This window comes from Chenopodium quinoa, unplaced genomic scaffold (genome assembly GCF_001683475.1).
Source record: "Chenopodium quinoa cultivar QQ74 unplaced genomic scaffold, ASM168347v1, whole genome shotgun sequence".
NCBI classification, from domain to species: Eukaryota; Viridiplantae; Streptophyta; class Magnoliopsida; order Caryophyllales; family Amaranthaceae; genus Chenopodium; species Chenopodium quinoa.
Window position 1 is genome coordinate 1,487,447 of NW_018742951.1, and position 21,159 is coordinate 1,508,605.

The 21,159-nt window shown below is 38.9% G+C and overlaps 2 non-coding genes across 2 annotated transcripts; one reads left to right on the forward strand and one right to left on the reverse strand.

Annotated features, from left to right (window-relative positions):
• Positions 1-6,415: 6,415 nt before the first annotated feature.
• TRNAC-GCA lies at positions 6,416-6,486 on the forward strand. Its single transcript has one exon. It is a non-coding gene; the product is annotated as a tRNA-Cys (tRNA).
• Positions 6,487-8,583: 2,097 nt separating this feature from the next.
• On the reverse strand, positions 8,584-8,657 carry TRNAD-GUC. The gene has a single exon. It is a non-coding gene; the product is annotated as a tRNA-Asp (tRNA).
• Positions 8,658-21,159: the final 12,502 nt, after the last annotated feature.

Sequence of the window (21,159 nt, forward strand, 5' to 3'; positions counted from 1 at the left end):
CTGCATAACTTCTTGGAGTATTTTCCATACAACCGGCTCTTTTTCCCGAATTTTACGCTTAGCAACCCCTATGTTCGAAACAAGATGTTGCCTAATTAGACCACGAATTACAAATGTCTGGAAGAGCTCTATTGCAATTTCACGAGGCAATCCACATCGATGTAATGAAAGTGAAGGACCTACGACAATGACAGAACGACCGGAATAATCGACCCGTTTACCAAGTAAAGTCTCACGAAATCTTCCCTCTTTCCCCTCAATTACATCTGAAAATGACTTGTAAACTTTATTATGACCATCCCTCATTGGTTGTCCACGGATTCCATTATCAAGAAGTGTATTTACGGCTTCTTGTACCAATTTCTCCTGACACATTACTAATTCTCCCGGCGTAGATCTACTTGTTGATAATAAATCAGTAAGAGTATTGTTCCGATAGATGACTCTTCTATAAAGTTCATTAATATCCGAACTCATTAATTTACCTCCATCTAGCTGAATGATCGGTCTCAATTCGGGAGGAAGAACCGGTAATAGACACAAAATCATCCATTCTGGTTCTATATTTGTTCGAATAAAATTCTTAGCTAATTCCATGCGTCTAACTAAAAAATCCTTTCTTCTTCCAACTTTTCGGTCTTCCCATTCATTTCCTGTGGACCCTTCTTCCCCTAACTCTTTCCATTCCGCGAATGAATAATCTATAATAATGCGCAAATCCAAATCGGCTAATTGTTCTCGAATAGCGCCTACTCCGGTAGATATTTCTCTATTTCGAAATGTATCAAAACCTTGGGTAGTAAAAAAAAGGGGGATGCTGTATTTCCAGGATTGGATTTCATATTCGAATAAACCGCGTAATCGTAAAAAAGTAGGTTTTTTCGCTATAGGCCTAGCAAATGAAAAATTGGGATAGGATCCTATCCTATAAGATCGCCCCCCTTCAAAGCCGGACGTGAAAGTTTCCCCTTTCCCGGCTCAAGTAGTTACAGTAAACAAATAAAGAAAGAAATTCTCGCTTTCAAATAAATTCTAGAAAATCTCCAAACAAAAAGATCTACTCCTTACTCAAGTTTCATTGAAAACTAAAAATCATTTCCTTGATTCATTCTTCTTTTCTTTATTTTTTTGTAAATTTTATGCAATTAAATTACAACAAAAATGAACTGCGAAAGTCTTGAGTAGTCTACCTCCCTTCGAATAAGGAATCCCTTTAAAAGAAAAAAAAGAAGGAACTTGAAGTTCAGAAGGAATTTACTTGTTTATGTATTGCTCTATTCGATCTTTTAGGTCACGACTTCACCTCGACGGTAAGACTACGATGCCTTTAAATTATAGCCTATATGTGACAGATAGACTCTTGTAACCATAACATATGTGCTTGTTTACATGAACATAATTTCTTTCTAAATGAAAAAGAATGGTTAATTCCACAAAAACAAAAAAAAGACTTCTTTTTTTTACGAGGTACAACTAGAAATTCTTATTTCTTTGTCACAAAATCGACCATGGATCAATTCCCTTTTTATTTGGGAGTATTGAATACACCCATAATTCTGAGCTTCATGTTCCTCCCCCAAGAGACATGTTAGAGCCAGGGCATCCCCTTTATATTGAATGGAATGACAGTTTCTCATTCCGAATCTGTAAAATCATAGTTTCGATCAAATCACACATCGTAGTATACTAGGCCCTCTAATTCTTTAAGAGGTTTATCTAAAAAATTCGCGATATAACTAGGAAGACGTTTCAAATACCACACGTGGGTTACCGGGCATGCCAATTTAATACAGCCCATTTGATACCTTCGTATTCGAGAATCAACAAATTCGACTCCGCATTGTTCACAAAATTTTGGGTCTTCTTTTTCATCTCTGATTACTCGATAATTTCCACAAGCACAAATCCCACTTTTTATAGGCCCAAAAATTCTTTCGCAAAATAATCCATCTTTTTCTGGTTTATTGGTTTTATAATAAAAAGTATAGGGTTTTGTTACCTCTCCAACTATCTCTCCATTAGGTAGGATTTTTGTGGCCCAAGCACTTATTTGTTCAGGAGAAACTGATCCAATTCGGAGTTATTGATGTTTATACTGATCGATCGTAGAAAAAAAAATTCGAATTTATTCCGATTAAGCTTCCATCCTATTAATCTGGAAATTCCTCTCAGATACAAGGAAATGATTCAGTTCTAGAGCCAAAGATCGTAGTTCTCGAACGAGCAGTCGAAAAGATTCTGGAGCATCTTCTGGGTTAGGTATTTTTCCCCCAATGATCGTTGTACCAAGTACTTCCTTCCGAGCTTTAATATGATCCGATTTATAAGTAAGCATCTCTTGTAAAATATGAGCAACACCAAATCCTTCTAGAGCCCAAACCTCCATTTCTCCTACCCGCTGTCCTCCTTGCTTGGCTCTTCCTCGAAGGGGTTGTTGTGTAACAAGCGCATAATGTCCACTTGAACGTCCATGTATTTTATCATCAACTTGATGAATTAATTTCAATATATAAGGATTTCCTATTATAACAGGTTGTTCAAAAGGATCCCCCGTTCTTCAATCAAATATTTGACTCTTTCCCGGATACTCGGGTTCAAATACCCATGGATTCGCTCTTTGCTTACTGGCTTCATATAATTCAGAAAACACTATTTTTCTTGAAGCCTCCTGCTCATATCTTTCATCAAAAGGTGCTATTTGATAATGTCGATCTAGCAAACTCCCCACTAACCCGAGCGAACATTCAAATATTTGTCCTACATTCATTCGTAAAGGTACTCCTAATGGGTTAAAAATCATATCAACAGGTCTTCCGTCTTGCAAATAAGGCATATCTTGTCTAGGCAAAATTCTGGAAATGATACCCTTATTTCCATGTCTTCCAGCTACTTTATCGCCTACTTTGATTTCGCGTTTCTGTAAAATATATACATGAATCATTTCTGGATTATAACTAGAACCCCCCTTTTTCTGGATCCATCTCACATCAATAACTCGGCCCCTACCACCTATAGGTAGTTTTAGACAAGTTTCCTTTGATGTGGATACCTGAATGCCAAGTATAGCTCGTAATAATCTATCTTCGGGGGCATACGATGATTCTTTTGCCATCTGAGGCGTTAATTTACCTAATAAAATATCACCTGTTTCTACCCATGACCCCAACCTCACAATTCCATTTTTGTCTAAATTGCGGAGTAAATGAGCTTCTAAATGCGGTATTTCGCAAGTGACCTTTTCTGGCCCTTGACTTGTCACATAAGTCTGAATTTCATATTTTCGTATGTGAAAAGAAGTATAAATCTCTTCATACATAAGACGCTCACTAATGAGCACCGCATCTTCAAAATTGTAACCTTCCCACGGCATATAAGCTACTAATACGTTTTTTCCCAAAGCTAGTTCACCACTAACTGTAACGACACCATCTGCTAAAAATTGTCCCTTTTTAACCCATTTCCCCCGTGGAATCTGGGGTTTTTTATGCATACAAGTATTTTTGTTGGAACGTTGATACATAACTAATGGAATACTTTGAGTATTCCCATTGCCTGATAAAACAATCTTGTCAGTGTTGGTAGAAATGATATTTCCTTCCTGTTCAGCTATAGCGAGAACTCCTGAATCTAAAGCCGCTTGGCGTTCCAACCCAGTTCCAACAATGCACTTCTCGGACTGAGAAAGCGGGACTGCTTGACGTTGCATATTAAAGCTCATTAAAGCTCAATTTGCATCATTGTGCTCGATAAAAGGAATGAGGGAAGCTTCAATAGAAAAATATTGGAAGGAAAAGATACTTCGAAAATGAACCTGTTCCCACGCAATAGTCAGGAATTCTTGAAGGTATCGAGCTGGAACAACCTGTTCCTCCTGAATACCTTGATTCAGGGCCAAAGAATTTCCGGACGCTAACATATAGTATTCATCCCTGCTTGGTGATAAATAAAGCATATGCACTCCTTTTGGTCTTTTAGAAATTTCATAATAAGGACTTTCTAGAGACCCCCAAGGACCAATCCTCGCATGAATTGCTAAGGACCCAATAAGCCCAACATTGATTCCTTCAGACGTGTCAATTGGGCAAATACGTCCATAGTGACTAGGATGGATATCTCATATCCGAAAACTTTCTCCCATGAACGATTTGCGTCAAGGGATTAGTTCGACCCAAAACTTGAGATAATGGATGTAATCCAAAAAAAATTCAAAACTTGTTAATGGGGTTGAATTTACCAAAATCTGAGGAGTCGGTATTAATTTATGCCGAATTGCTCCACATATAGTTCCTCGAACCACATTTTCTAAACGAACTAGAGCCAATCCGAATTGATCTTGTAAGAGATCTGCGACAGACCGAATACGTTTATGTTTCAAATGATTCATATCATCAAGTGTACCCATTCCGAATTTCATTCCAATCAAATGATCCGCAGCTGCCAATATATCCCGCGGTAACAAAAACGTATTGGTTTCGGGTATATCCAGGTTCAGTCGCCAGTTCATATTTCGTCGACCAATCCTTCCTAATTCGCATCTTTGTTGAAAGAATTTTTTTTGTAAATCCTTACATAAGGATTCCGAAAATACCGGATCCCCACCTACACAAGCAAATTGTTGATAAAACTCCAAAATAGCATTTTCTTTTGACCCAATTTTTTTTTTCTCCTTATCATTCAAAAAAGACAAGAAAATTTCCGGGTAGAAAACATTATCCAGAATTTCGCTGAGATTCGACCCCATAGCTGATGATAGAACTAAAATAGATATTTTCTGTTTCCTACTCACCCGGGCCCATATCCTTGCCTTTCTATCAATCTCTAATTCTGATCTTCCTCCCCAATCTGATATTATGGTGCCGGTATAGACTGAAATTCCGTTATGGTCCAATTCGGATCGGTAATAAATACCCGGGCTTTGCAATATTTGATTGATCACAATTCTGTATATTCCATTTACTATAAAAGTTCCCAGGGAATTCATGAGAGGAATATTTCCAATCAAAATTGTTTGTTCTTGCATCGCCCTGCTGATTTTCCAAATTAATCCTGCGGACACATATAATTCCGAAGAATATGTAATTGATTTATATATAGCATCTTTTTCTTTTATCACGGGCTCTGCTAATTGATATGTTTCCACAAATAATTGAAATTCAATTTCTTGGTCTGTATCTTCCATTTTTGGAAACTTATAAAGTTCTTCCGTTAAACCCTGATCAATGAACCTCCAAAATCCTTCAAATTGTATCTGATTAAATTCAGGGATTGTAGACATTCCCTCATTTCCATCCCGTAGCATTTGCATGCAATTCCCCATTTATTGAAAAATCCCATTTTTGGCTCATTCTTCGTTGAATCATATAGACCGATCTATCTCTGATGGAATTTAAATTCTATTTACTAAATCACATAAAATTTGACACAAAAACTATATATTCATATAGGAGCATGTATTGAATGTATGAAATATGTATGAAGGGGGGAATACAGAAAAGTTTCTACTCAAATTTGAAAATGTAACAAATGCAAAAGGAAAGGAATTGATAAAACATTCTTAATAAAAAGAATTCTGCTACTTCTACTTAACTTAAATTCGATTTATAAAATTGAGTTTTAGTATAGAATATCAGTTCTATTTCTACCATTATTATGATATTACATATTCCAACCCAATTGGATACCAAAAACGAAACAGATGCAGGATTTGATCCCTTCGCCGAGATAAAGACATAATAATCAGAAACAATAAAGAGTTCATTTATTTAATCAATCTTTTTGGCCCTTTTGTATTGTTACAAAAGGGATTTGCGTAGAAAAGAGATATTTTTACCTATCTTAGTACTCTATTTGTAGAATTACTAAAATATCGTTGTATTGTAAAGCGGGTTATGTTTATTCTATTAAATAGTCAATTTAACCACGTGCAGATATCTATATATCATATATAAGATCTTGACTGTCGTCTGTGTAATTTTTGTTCTGGTTCTGGGGTTTACATATACTCATAATTCTTGTTATAATTGCAATTGAGAAAAAGAAAAACGGAAATAAAGAGTTTTCGATTTTTTCTTGAAAAGATGCAATACTGATTAGTTATTCTTTGGATTTTCTTATGTCATTAGGTAAACATAATTTGAAATCAAAATTTACGAATCGTTCATGAAACCGCAGTCAAGCCAATAGTTAATGGTTCCAATTTATCGTGTTTATCATGAATTTTGACTGAAAGTCCGTAATTTTTTGTCTGAATCGAATCAAAACAAAAAAAAGAAAGATTACGCTTTTAGTAAGTAGTGGAAGGGCAACCACGGAAAAGAGATTCAAAATGTAAGTCCAATAAAATAAATAAAAAACGAAGTGCAGTAATCAACCCCCAAAAGGGACTATTTAAGTATCGTCTATTTTATATCGTTTTGGCGGCATGGCCGAGTGGTAAGGCGGAGGACTGCAAATCCTTGTTCCCCAGTTCAAATCCGGGTGTCGCCTGATTCTAATTAACAAAAGACTCGAACTCCCTTATCAACTGCTATAATCGATAACTCCCCGAATTCTTCGTCGGCCGAGGGGAAGGAGAAGAAGAGGTCTCTTGGTACGTACTTGTATTTGTGGGGTTCTCAAAAAAGAAAGTTCTATAAATTTTTGTGTCTAGGATTCAAGAAAAGATTTGACTTTTAGTAAGTAGTAGAAGGACTATCGAAAACTCTCCATTCCCTTCCAGTCCTATTGACGTGATTACTGACTGGGCCTTGAAGTCGGCGGGAGGGAATATCTAACCAATTTCCAATTGTGGACAAAGAAAAGCGTAATATAGTTTGTATACAAACTCGAAAGAGTCTCTGAGCTGAGTATTCAGGTATTGGATTAGTTCATTAAAGGAATAATCCCAAAAAATTTTGACTCTGTACTAGGAATTTCACTATTATTATGAAACAATAAAGGAAAAATTCCTTCATATTCATAGAAATAGGGGACATAATTCACATGGATATTGCAAGTCTCGCTTGGGCTGCTTTAATGGTAGTCTTTACATTTTCTCTTTCGCTTGTAGTATGGGGAAGAAGTGGACTCTAGAAATACTAATTGAGTTTCGTTGAGGAATAAAACTGTATCATTATCATTTGTTTTATCGATCGCTTCGCAAAGTGTATTTAAAGATAATAATGTCAATAAAAAAGATATTTCAATAATTCCCACGTTTATATTTCGAACGGAGATATAGATGATAGGAAATTTATCTAATTGAATTTTTCTGAAATTTCCACGAATTGACTCTTATCAAAATTCAATTAGATAAGTTTTATTATAATGGAGAACAGCGGATCTCTTTTGTTTCAATATTTGATTGCAAAATTCAAAGAAGTTTTCATACCATCGAACTCTTTCGAGCATCTATCCACCAACCAATCAATTCAATTACTTTCCTTCTTGGGTTGGCAATGATAAAAAAAGATTACTAATTTGGTTTTTTCTTAATATATACCAAACTTTACTTTTTTTTCGTTGATTCTTTCGGCAGGTTTTGGGATTAAGTTTGTATCTTTATCATAAATTATAGTTTATAGTACAGCGTCTTACACGAAAAAAGACTAATCTAATTGATAGTATGGTAGAAAGATTCATATGAATCTTTCTACCATACTATCAGCTCTCATCGAATATTACTAATTCGCTCCTGCTCGTTTCAGTTAAGAAACGCAATTGGAATCTGTTAAAGAACTACGAAATCAAGTTTCATTCAAATTAATCATTCTGGCTAACCGTTTTTACATAGATAAATGCGAGAATATTTACTTCCATAATCTTATCGTTTTTTTACGTACCATTAACTCGGGATTTAATCCCACAGAGATGATCCAAATTTTATCTGTTGATGATATTGAATCAGATTAATATCAGGAATAACAATATATGAGCTATCATATCAATTCGCCGTCGCGAATTGAAAAGTATACCATAGAAAGCTCTTTTATCCATACTGAAAACAAAAAAAGAAAAATGGAATTTGTTATCTAATCAAGAATTCCCTTAAGTTATCGTTCTTTTTTACTCTTTTTTCCAGATGCTGACGTCTTTCTTTTACAATCAATCATCTAATGAAGTTTCACTTTTTCGTTTCCACTTCCACTAGTTACAAAAATCCAAAAACAAAAAATAGAAGGAAACGGGATCAATCTGAAAAGTATTTTGTCAAGGTAATTTTAATAAAAAATTTGGTGTTGTACAAGAAACAAATTCGATTTATACATGTACTCCCGAGAAACATCTGGAATTTGATTCCATTAGATAGACGCGAGAAATTGAAAAACCAGACCTACTATGTTATCTTTTGAAATCCTAAATAGAATCTTACCAATCAAAAAATTTTCTAGTACTAAGCCACATATCTGTTTTAGGAATTAGTTCTAGTTCAAGTAATGGAAATTTTTCTATTTGTTTGAAAATGAGAAGAAAATAAACTCAAAAAGAATAAAAAAAGACCTAAGAATCATCCAAAGACTTCCTATTGAAAGTGAAATTCTATTGTTGTTCTTTTCCAAAAAAGTGGAAAGATCCATTGATATATTTATGGATTATTGGATCCGTCGGGACTGACGGGGCTCAAACCCGCAACTTCCGCCTTGACAAGGCGGTGCTCTAACCAATTGAACTACAATCCCAGGGAACTAAAGTATACAGTATCTATACTTTACTTTCTTATATGATTTGACTCAAAGCATTTCTAGGTAGAATTTTTGTGTTGTAACAGAGACGCGAGTATTATATTTATCTTCATTTCACATGAATATGGACTTTCTTTAGTGAGAACGACATGAATTGCTAGTAAATTTTTCTTATTTCAAAATCTATTGATAAAATAAAGAAAAAGAGTTTTCTTTTTTTCTTTCTATTTTTTTTCTATTTATACTTTAACAATTTTAACTTAAAGACCATACCATAATATGAATCTAGATCATTATTCTGATCAAAATTTCAATTTCTCGAAACAAATAAATAAAGCAAACAAATAGAAAAAAGAAAATATAACAAAAAATTGGATTATTTTTTTACGTGTATCAGCTGTTTCGGGAAGACAAAAACCTTCGTCTCATAATGGATGAGCGGATTATTGGGCCGAGCTGGATTTGAACCAGTGTAGACATAGTGCCAACGAATTTACAGTCTGTCCCCATTAACCGCTCGGGCATCGACCCAGGAAGAATCAATTCAATTTGAAGCTTATTGCTAATCTATGATCAACTTCCTTTTGTAGTACCCTACCCCCAGGGGAAGTCGAATCCCCGTTGTCTCCTTGAAAGAGAGATGTCCTGAACCGCTAGACGATGGGGGCATACGGGCTAAACTTCCATCATACTATGAACATAATATGAGCAGGTTTTTGAAATTGTCAATATAATCGAATAATCAGATTCAAAAGATCTTTCCGTCTTACAAAATTCCATAGAATTGTTTTGTCATTTCAATTTCATTTATGAATCATTCATTTGCTAGAAAATCAAAAATTATTAAGTATTTATATAGACTAATTTATTCATTAAAAATGAATCGAATAATACAAGGGCTAGCAATTAGCTCCCAGTGGTAGCAAATGCAGATTCCTTTACTAAGGTCAACCAAAACCAAGTCAAAATTCGTTCATCTCAACTTCATAAGTGTCATCCCTTGACACTTGCACAATACAACGCTTAGTAGCCCGTTCTATCCTCTCAAATGTTTTTTGTCACATATGGAACAACTTTCCCCTTCATTTTCTGATAACACTTCCGCTTATCATTGTTTCTTTTCGTCACATACCTCCTAAGACACTCCATTTGTGTTGATATTGGCTTGTCCTTGGATTCTCTTATGACTGCATTAAATGTCCCACAAATGTTGTTCACGAGCATGTGTAATTTAGGAAAAGAGCTAAAAGCATTGTCTAGACCAGTGCTTTGTTCGGATGCCGACAAGTGTTGGGTTTCGTAGCGTCCAACGCTACGCGGAAGAGAACTCCGCCCAAGACCCGTTCACTAATTAAAGAAACTTAACATGCAATCACATAATTAACAACATAAGAGAGAGAAAGAGAAAAGACATTCATACCCTTGACACGTGCTTTGCTCGATTCACGAGCTCATACTTCAAAGCTTGAGCCTCGCAAGTGCGATGGCCTCCTACGCCTCGCACCCTCGACCCAACCCGAACGGTCTTAATCCCAAAGGTTTGTCGGACTTGACCAAAAAAAACTAGAGTATTACAAACTTAAGGTTTTCTCACTTTCAAGGAGATACCTTTTTGAGTTCAACTCAAGTGATTTTTCCCAAACCGAAAACTTAGGTATTTATAGGGAATGGAGACTTGACCTCCCTTCTCCCATCAATGTGGTAGATTTGCATTTTCCTCTATTTTATTTTACTAAAACCAAAATAAAAATGCAAGGCAATCAACAAGCTTCAAGCGTCACATGGAGGGAGAGAGTAGGTGAGGACCATTCAAGGGGGGACAAACTCACCTTGCTCCCCAAGCCAAACACCATCCCCTTTGGTCCCCTCCCTTAATCGGCTGACCAAGCCACATGACTTGCTGGTAGCATGCCTAGGCTGCCAATAGCGCCTACCACCAAGGCTGGGCAGCCTAGCCAGTTCGCACGCATCATACGTGCAGCCAGCTAGTACGCACCACATGCGCAGCCTGCTAGCACGCATGCGATGCTGTTGTGCTGCTGCTGGGCGCTGCTATGTGCGAGTGCTGGGCTGCTGCTATGCGATGCCTAGCACGCATAGCCATAGCACAAGCACGCATAGCGTGCTACTATGTACGTGTTCCATGCGTTGCCTGCTTGCGACAGAGAGGCTCGGCAAGCCATTGTGTGTTGCTGGCCTTGAGATGCTTGCTTGCAGGCTGTGGTGAGCCATGCCTAGCAAGCTGCGATGGCTGGTGCTGCTATGCTGGCAAGTACGCCCAGCCCTGATTGCACGGCCACAACACACACACAAGCATTGCATGCATCTTGCAATGCTTGGGCCATGCGATGTGTGTATGCTAGGCGATGCTAGGCACGCATGACACGCATGGGATGGTGACCTCGCCTAGCCTAGCACTCTCATAGCTAGGCTAATGTGAGGCTACGGCTTGGCTCGAACTTGGCGCTTGTTGAATCTACATCTCGTTGAATTCTAAACTCGACTCGACTTGCGACGCTCGGTCTCGACGCTCTAAGCTCAATATCCGACGTCTTTGTTCATAATACTCTAATGACTCATCTAATCCTTCAGATTGATTTGTCGATTCGGATCGGTTATCCGACGCATTTTCATAGTCTCGCTCTTCGAGAGGTCTTGTAAACAACAAAGACATATTCCCTATTGTTAATAGGGGGACATTCCCAGTCTTGTATTGTTACCTTCCCTTACTAAGAGGTCCTAGTCGCCCGAGTGTTGCTGTGATAACCCCCAATTACGACAGACGTTTGACAACATCAAAACGACTAGTACTCAAACAAGAGAACTTATAATACTCATGGTCTTGGAAAAAGGTTCTGATAGCTATAATGAGAAATGTACTTATGAAGGTTTTTAAATTTCATAAAGTACTCTCATCGGTCGATCCGGTACATTTCTAAACTAGTTCCTGTGCAAATGATTTATGACAATCATTTCCTCGTAGCACAAGAAACGGTGCTATAAATCACACTACACACTAATCTCAAATGGTCATTAATCGTCCATCGTTTAAATGACCTTGATTAGGGATTATTTTCGATTAAAATATTTAATGTTCACTTAACAGGTGTTTCTTCATCCAAGACATGTTCTTGATACCTTGTTTCGAAAATTCTCAGAAATCGAGTGGACTCATTATTTAAAACAACAATTAAATAGAAATGGAGTAATAATAAATTTGCAGAAATTTAATTGCTCCAAAACCAAATGGTTCAACATAGTGTTTTACATTAGGACATCAAGTTTAATTAAAACACATATATATAGGGAAATCAAAGCCAATCTCCAACATGCCTGATTCCCATTGCCTCAACGTGCTTGTTGTGCTTCGCTTGAGGCAAAGGTTTAGTCAATGGATCGACTACATTGTCGTCCGTTCCAATCTAACAAATACTGATTTCACCCTCGGACTTCCATTCTTTTATCATGTGAAATTGCCGCTTGACATGTTTGACCTTCTGGTGTTCCCTTGGCTCCCTAGCCTAAGCTATAGCTTCATAGTTATCACAACAGAGGTCTATCAGACCCTTGATGGAGGTACAACACCAATTTCACTAATGAACTTACGAATCAAAACTGCCTCCTTGGCTGCTTCCGAAGCTGCCAAGTATTCGGCTTCAGTTGTAGAATATGTAGTGGTGCTTTACTAAGCACTCTTCCAACTAAACGCTCCTCCATTTAGGTAGACTATGTCCCTTGATTGCGACTTGGAGTCGTCTCTGTTAGTCTGGAAGCTCGCGTTAGTATAACCTTCAACAACCAAATCATTACAGCCACTAGGGGTGTACAAAAAATAGACCAGACCTGAAACCCGACCTGAACTGACCTGAATCGGACCGGACCTAGACCGGACTTGCTGATTCAGGTCCGGTCCCGGTCCTTGAAAATAAGCGATTCCGGTTTTCCGGTCCGGTCCGGGTAAAACCCGAAAAAACCCCGGTCTGGACCTACAACCCTGAATTAATAATTTATATATATATATATATATAAAATAGCAACTCAGCAAAACCCTAGAACTAATAACCCTATATCAGAGTTTTTGATGGTTGTATCTCAAATTCTCTCCTCTCCTCTCTCTTCTCAAACCCTAGATCTAATCTCCTCTCCTTGCCCAACATCGACAACCACCACAAGAAAACCACCGGAGTAGACCAGCAGCTATTATTGTAACTTCCGGCAATTTGGCGTCAACCACGGTAGCCGTTAGCCCGTTACCACCATTTAGCGTTGTAAGAAAACCACAGCAACAACCTCTCCTTCTCCTTCATCTCGGACCCAAGAAAACCACTATGGGTGGTTTTTATTTTTTAATTTCATATTTTTATTTTTTGTTCATTCGTTCGTCAATTTCCAGATTTTGATTTATTATTCATTCATTCGTCAATTTCCAGAATTCTTTTTTTTCCGGATTTTAATTTTTTTGTTTTTGAATTAGTATTATTCAATTTTTATTATAGATATGTTTTTGTTCAATTTGTATATTAGATCTATTTTTTTTTGTTAATTTGTGTATTCAATATTCTTATCTTCTTTATAAAGTCGTGAATTCTCGACTTGTCTGCAAATTCAGACCACTTGTGTGGATCATGTTTTGCCTGTGGATCGTGTTTTGCCTTTTGTATTCTTAGTTCTCAGAATATGATGAAATTAAGAGTGCATAAGTGAAATATTAGTGGGCTTTTGTGGTTGAATATCAGTATACCACTAAAGGCACTAGTCTTCATTTGTACATAATTGAAATGTAAGTTCTTTGTACGGATTATATTTTTTAGTTTTGAGTTACTCTCGATAATCAATATATATATATACAAACAGGTCCATTCAGGTCTAAACCCGAACCGGACCTGATTTTTCAGGTCTGGCCCGGAACCGGACCTGTTAAATCAGGTCCGGTCCCCGGTCCTTAAAATTACTTAATTCAGATCCCTGGTCTAAACAGATCCGGTCCAGGTCCGGTCCGGTTTTGGACCGGTGTACACCCCTAACAGCCACCATAGACCAGAAACTTATCCGTGTTCCTTTTCAGGTACTTTAGGATACTCTTGACCGCAGACCAATCGAATTAATTAAGTACGGATGCGGAATTTAGTGGGAGCTTAATTAAGTGTGTTAGCATTTTGCATTTAGAAATAATGGATTAAACCACTTTGACTAGTTTTAATTAGGCGCGTTAATAGGATTAACCACCTAAGTTAGTTACTAGTTTTGCGTGTTTAATTATGTATTTCGTAAAATTGCATGGGCCATTCACAAATAGTGAATGGGTGAATGGAAGATTGTTTTCAAAACAGGTTCTTTGAAAATGGCAACTAGTGGGGCCCGACTAGGATAGAAAATACGGATTGCGTTCCGTTATGTATTTTTGTAAATCTAAATACGGTCTGTGAACCGTTAAGTATTTTTGTACTATTATATTAATCTTAGTCGTTCTATCTAGCTTCTTTTATTTCATTTTGGCCAAGATGTCTCAAGACGGTGTTTCGATGAAGACGAGCCAAGATGAAGACCCATGGAAATTGAAGATTTCAAGGGGTCATGCTAGTTGCCAAATGCATCTATTTTTAAGCCTTATATATTGTTATTATATATGATTGCTATATGCATGTCTAGGATTTCTATTATGTTGCGACGATTAGTTAAGTTCGCTTAAATCAACTAACATAGAAACCCTAGGTCCCTTAATAATATTGAGCTAAAATTTGCCGTTCCAAGAACAACACTTACCGAACTAATGCGCGTACGTGATGGATTACGCCAAAGCGAGGCATCACTACTTCCCTAGGAACATAAGGTATACTAGGTATACAAGTTGTCTTGGTTAAGCTCAACGATATCAGTAAGGAGTCCTTAGATGTCGTGGCAAAAGAGATAAAATGTCAAGGATGCATTAGATGTGACATTTTATCAAACCGAGAGTAGCTTGGAGCTATTAGCAATTGGATTGCTTACCTTAAGATATTTAATGATTAAGACAAGCCAAAGCATGCTTAACCATTTCTTGATCTTTGGGATCTCAGAATTATTTTATTCTCGCCCATAAGGGACAATTTTAAATGCGTGGATAAAATGTTCAATAAGATTGAATATATGCATGAACGTTGTATATTTCAACTTATTGATGTATGAATGGTTTTTCACTTCAAATTCTTTCAATTGTAGAATCATGTCTACAAGTAACTCAAACAACAACCAATTCTCTTTGCGCTCAATTCTCGACAAGGAGAAGTTGAGCGGGCCAAACTTTTTTGATTGGCAAAGAAATCTCCGCATTGTACTAATGCAGGAGCAAAAGGAATACGTCCTTGATGAGGAAATTCCCGACGCTCTCAATGAGGAGGTCACTCAGGCTGCCCTTAATCGATGGCAAAGTGCCAATCGGGATGTCAAATGCATCATGTTGTCCAGTATGTCTTCGGACCTTCAAAAGACTTTCTTTGAAAAGGAGACAACTTTTGAGATCATTTCTGAGCTTCAGAATATGTTCCAAGAGCAGGGCCGAACTGAAAGGTTCAAAACCCACAGGCAGATCCTTGAGAGCAAGCACAAGAAAGGAGAGCTAGTCAGCCCGCATGTTCTCAAAATGATAGGATTATTTGAAAACATGGAAAGGCTTGATGCTGGGTATTCAACCGAAATGGCAATAGACATCATTCTTCACTCCCTTCACAAAGGCTATGATGAGTTCAAGATAAACTATAATATGCATAGTATGGAGAAAACCCTCACCGAGCTTCATGGTATGTTGAAGCAAGTTGAGCAAACCCTCAAGGATGAGGGCAACCATGACATGCTCATGGTGAGGAAGGGAAAGTCATTAAACGTCCGGGAAAAAAGAAGAGCTTTAAAGGGAAAAATAAGAAATTCCCGCTTAAGTCAAAATCTGCCAAGGGCAGCAAAGACAAGAAGGCAGCTTCTTCTAAATCTGATTCCAAATGTTTCTACTGCAAGAAGAAGGGACATTGGAAACGGGACTGTCTCAAATTCAAGGAAGATAAGAAGAACGACAACGTTGCTTCTTCATCAGGTATTTTCGTTATAGACATAAACTTTGCTAGCAAAACATCATGGGTATTAGATACCGGATGTGGCTCACACCTTTGTTCCAATGCTTAGGGACTAAGGATAAGTAGGAGGCTAGAGAAGGGAGAGGTCGAGCTTCGGGTCGGCAATAGAGCAAGGATGTCTGTCGTCTCCGTTGGAACTCTCAGTTTGTCTTTGCCCTCAGGGCTTGAACTAGAACTTGAAAACTGTTATCATGTTCCTAGAGTGACCAAAAATATTATTTCAATATTTTGATAACGTTTTATATGGTAAGGCACATTCAGAAAATGGTCTTTATGTGCTTTCATTAGACAAACAGGTCTATAACATCGAGAATACAACCAAAAGGGCTAAGACCATTGAGTCGAATCAAACCTACTTGTGGCATTGTCGTCTTGGCCATATTAACATCAAACGCATCAAGAAACTTCTTCAAGAAGGTGTTCTTGACTCATTCGACTTAGAGTCGTTTGAAAATTGCGAAGGATTCTTATTAGGCATGATGATAAAACAGTCATTCTCCAAGTTGGGAGAAATGGCTAGTGACTTATTAGGTCTAATACACACGGATGTATGTGGACCAATTAGCACACCCGCAAGACAAGGTTACCGATATTTCATCACTTTCACCGACGATTATAGTAGATATGGCTATGTCTACTTAATGTCAAATAAATCTGAATCCTTTGAGAAATTCAAAGAATTTCAGAAAGAAGTTGAAAATCAACTTGGCAAGAAAATCAAAGCACTTCGATCGGATCGAGGTGGCGAATATTTGAGCCATGAATTCGACGATCACTTGAAAGAAAATGGCATTCTTTCAGAGTTGACACCTCCCAGAACTCCTCAATGGAACAGAGTGTCCGAACGGAGGAATCGAACCTTGTTATACATGGTTCGATCAATGATGGGTCTTAGTGAACTCCCTATCTCTTTCTGGGGACATGCGCTACAAACTGCAGCACTAACACTGAATAGAGCTCCGTCAAAAGCTGTTGAAAAGACTCCATATGAACTATGGACTAAGAAACCTCCTAGGTTGTTTTTTCTCAAGATTTGGGGATGCGAAGCATATGTCAAGCGATTAATTTCGGACAAACTTCACCCCAAATCGGATAAGTGTTTCTTTGTGGGATACCAAAAGAAACCAAAGGGTATTACTTCTACAGTAAATCTGAGAACAAAGTTTTTGTTGCTCGTGATGGTGTCTTTTTGGAGAAGGATCACCTTTCCAAAATGACAAGTGGGAGGAAAATCGAACTCGACAAAGTTCGAGAGGACAAGCAACAATGTCAACCTAACAAAACTGACAATCTAGATGCTTTGGAAGCATCTAAGAAGATTGGTTAGAATCAAACTGACAATGAAAAAGCTCAACCTGACAAATACCTCGGTATCGTCTTAACCGATGATCAGGACATCCTAGTCATGGATGGTGATGAGCCGGCGACATACAAGCAAGATATGACGAGCCCTGACTCTGCAAAATGGCAAGAGGCCATGAAATCCGAGATGGACTTCATGTCTGAAAATCAAGTCTGGGACTTGGAGAATTTGCCCGAGGGTTATACACCCATTGGTTGCAAATGGATCTTCAAAGTGAAGACAGACAACGATGGAAATGTATCAATATACAAAGCTAGACTGGTGGCAAAAGGTTATAGACAAATCCACGGGATTGATTATGATGAAACTTTTTCACCAGTTGCAATGCTAAAATCCGTCTGGATCATCCTAGCGATTGCTGCATATTACGATTATGAAATATGGAAAATGGATGTCAAAAACGCCTTCCTTAATGGAATTTTGGAACAAAGTGTGTATATGACACAGCCAAAAGGTTTTTTCGATTCAAACAACGCTGGAAGGGTTTGCAAGCTGAAGAAGTCCATTTATGGACTAAAGCAAGCCAGTAGAAGTTGGAATCTGCGATTTGATGAAGCCATTAGCAAGTTTGGTTTTATCAAGAATCCAGATGAGTCTTGTGTATACAAGAAGGTCAGTGGGAGTGATATTGCATTCCTAGTCCTGTATGTTGATGACATACTTCTCATTAGAAACAACACAAAATTGTTGGAGTCCGTAAAGGGCTGGTTGGGAAAGTGCTTTTCAATGAAGGACTTAGGAGAGGCACAATACATATTGGGCATCAAGATCTTTAGGGATAGATCTAAGAAGATGATTGGATTAAGCTAGAGTACTTACATTGATAAGGTACTAGCTCGATTCAACATGGAGAATGCCAAAAGAGGGCATTTACCCATGTCCCATGGCGTAACTCTCAGCAAGAAACAGTGTCCACAGACACCTGTTGAGCGAGAAAGAATGAATCAGATCCCATATGCTTCGCTAATCGGATCGATCATGTATGCCATGATATGTACAAGGCCAGATGTATCGTATGCCTTGAGTGCAACGAGTCGATACCAATCGAACACAGGAGAGGCACATTGGACTGCGCCCAAGAACATCCTTAAGTACCTGAAAAGGAACAAGGATAAATTCCTGGTGTATGGAGGCCACAAAGAACTGGTTGTTGAAGGTTACACCGATGCTGGGTTCCAGACTGACAGAGACGACTTCAAGTCACAGTCGGGGTACATATTCTGTCTGAATGAAGGAGCGTTTAGCTGGAAGAGTGCCAAGCAAAGCACCACTGCAGACTCTATAACTGAAGCCGAGTACTTAACCACTTCAGAAGCAGCCAAGGAAGCTGTTTGGATTCGCAAGTTCATCAGTGAACTTGGTGTTGTACCCTCAAGGGGCCGATAGACCTCTATTGTGATAATACTAGAGCTATTGCTCAGGCTAGGGAGCCGAGAGAACACCAGAAGGTCAAACACGTGCAAAGACGATTTCACATGATAAGGGAATGGAAATCCGAAGGTGAAATTAGAATTTGTAAGATCGGCACGGATGATAATGTAGCCGATCCTTTGACTAAACCTTTGCCTCAAGTGAAGCACAACAAACACGTTGAGGCAATGGGAATCAAGCACGTAGGAGACTGGCTTTGAAAATTTCATGTACCTGTGGTTTAATTAAACGGGTTGATTTAATGTAAGACACTGTATTAAAACCATTCATTAGTGGAGTAATTAATTTTTGTGCAAAATTATCATTCACTCCATTAATATTTAATTGTGGTTTAGAATTAAAAAATGAGTCCATTTGATTTACAGAAATATTCAAAATAGGGTATCAAGAACATGTCTTGGATAAACAAACACCTGTTAAGCGAACATTGAATATTAAATCGAAAAGTGTCCCTAATCGAGGTCATCTAACAGATGGACGATTGATGACCGCTATAGATTAGTGTGTAGTATGATTTACAACACCGTTTCTTGTGCTGCGAGGACGTGACGGTCATAAATCATTTGCACAGGTACAGTTTGGAACTGTACTGGATAAGACCTATGAGAGTACTTTAAGAAAATTTAAATTTTTGTCATAAGTACATTTCTCATTATGACTATCGGAACTTGTTTCCTCCGACCAAGAGTACTGTGAAGTTTTCTTGTTTGAGTACTAGACTCTTTGATGTTTCCAAACGTCTGTAGTAACTAGGGATCATAACGGGAACACTTAGGAGACTATGTCCTCTTAGTAAGAAGAACTTACAATACTGGGATTGTCCCCCTACTAACAATAGGGAAATTTTTTTGTTGTTTACAAGGCCGCTCGAAGAGCGAGACTGTGAAAATGCATGGCAGTGCTCAGATGGATTTTAGAAATCATCTGCTTATTAACAGTCGAACTCGGATATCGAGAAACACTTATGAACGTAATAAGGATGACAAAGAATCTTACCTTATAGTTCACGAAGAAACATTAAGTGACATAGGAAATGAGCTATGCACTGTATGCACACTTGTCCGGAAGGAAAAGTGGGAGATTGAAAGGAATGGTGTCCTTCCAACAAGTGTATTCTTCCGATATAGGGTTCAGAATTATTACGGAGCTAATTCTTCAGTAAGTTCAAGTGATCGGAATGCCTAGATGGTGGCCGCTTCCGATCAGTAATATCAATGTACAATTCATGTTACAACTTAATCTTAACTGAACCCTTCGGGTCGAACCCAATCGAATCACCGATCCGAGACGACGAATTAATCCGAAAGGATTTAATGAGTCAGCAGAGTTTTACGAATACAGACGTCGGAAATCAAGCCTAGGGCGTCGAGACCGAGCGTCGCAAAATCACAAGCGACAAGTACGAGCGTAGCCGTAGCACCACAATGGTCTAACCATGTGGATGCTAGGCTAGTTCGAGCTAGCATGCACCTAGCATGGCTAGGCGCACCATCGCAAGCTCAAGGCGCACCATCGCAGCCTAGGTGCACCATCCCAGCCTAGGCATGCGCATGGCAGCCTATCGCAAAGCACCACAAACCCCAGGCAGCCCATCGCAGCTAGCAGCGTGCTAGCGTGGGTGCCTGGGTGCATGTTGCAGGCTATCGCAGCATGCAGCCCAGGCCAGGCACCATCGCAAGGCATAGCACCACGCACAGCACCATCGCAATGCCGGGGGCTTGCGTGTGTGTGCGTGTGTGCCTTGCGGCCTCGCCTCGCAGCCTCGCACAGCAGCAACAATGATGCGTGTTGGCTGGTGCGTGTGTGCGTGCAATGGGGATGTTAAGTTGCTAGGCAGCAGCACCACGCATGCATGTGCGTGTGCTTGTGTGCGTGCCTCGCACCAAGCATACCAGTGCTAGGCACTAGCTGATGCGTGTGCGAGCGTTGCGTGGTGCATAGTGCGTAGGATGATGCGAGGGAAGGGCCAACATGCGTGGCTCGCTAGCAGCACGCATGCTGGCTGTGCTAACAATGGCTGCTAGGGCCAGTGCCAGCACTAGGTGCTAGGAGCGCCAGCACGCAAGCACTAGCACCAGCCCAGCAGCAGCACGCACTGGCTGGCTGGCTGGGTGCTGGGCAGTGCTAGCTGGCAGCCCTAGCTGGCAGCCAGCTAGCCCTCCCTTAACCCGATTTGTTCAAGGGTATGGTGACCAAGTCAAGCCGTTGGGGAGCAAGACATATGGTCCCCACCTAACCTTGGCCACCACTCCTTTACATGAGAAGATGCCACTTGTCGCAATATGATTAACTTGATTATTTATTTAATTTGGAAATTAAATAAATGATTGATTTTCAACGCTCACACATTGGTGGAGGATGAAATATCAAGGGATCATTTCCCTATAAATACCAAGCTTGGGTATTGGGAAATGAACAACCTTGAGTGGAATTAAAAAGGCAACTCTAAGAAAGAGTAAACCTTTGATTCGTACACTAGTAGAAAATAGGTAATGGGAAGCCACTAATTGGAAGCGGTTATTGGAATCCGCTTCCAATTCCATACAAAAACCCGGGAAAAAAAAGAAAAACAAGAGGAGAATTGGAAGCGGTTTGGTTTGAA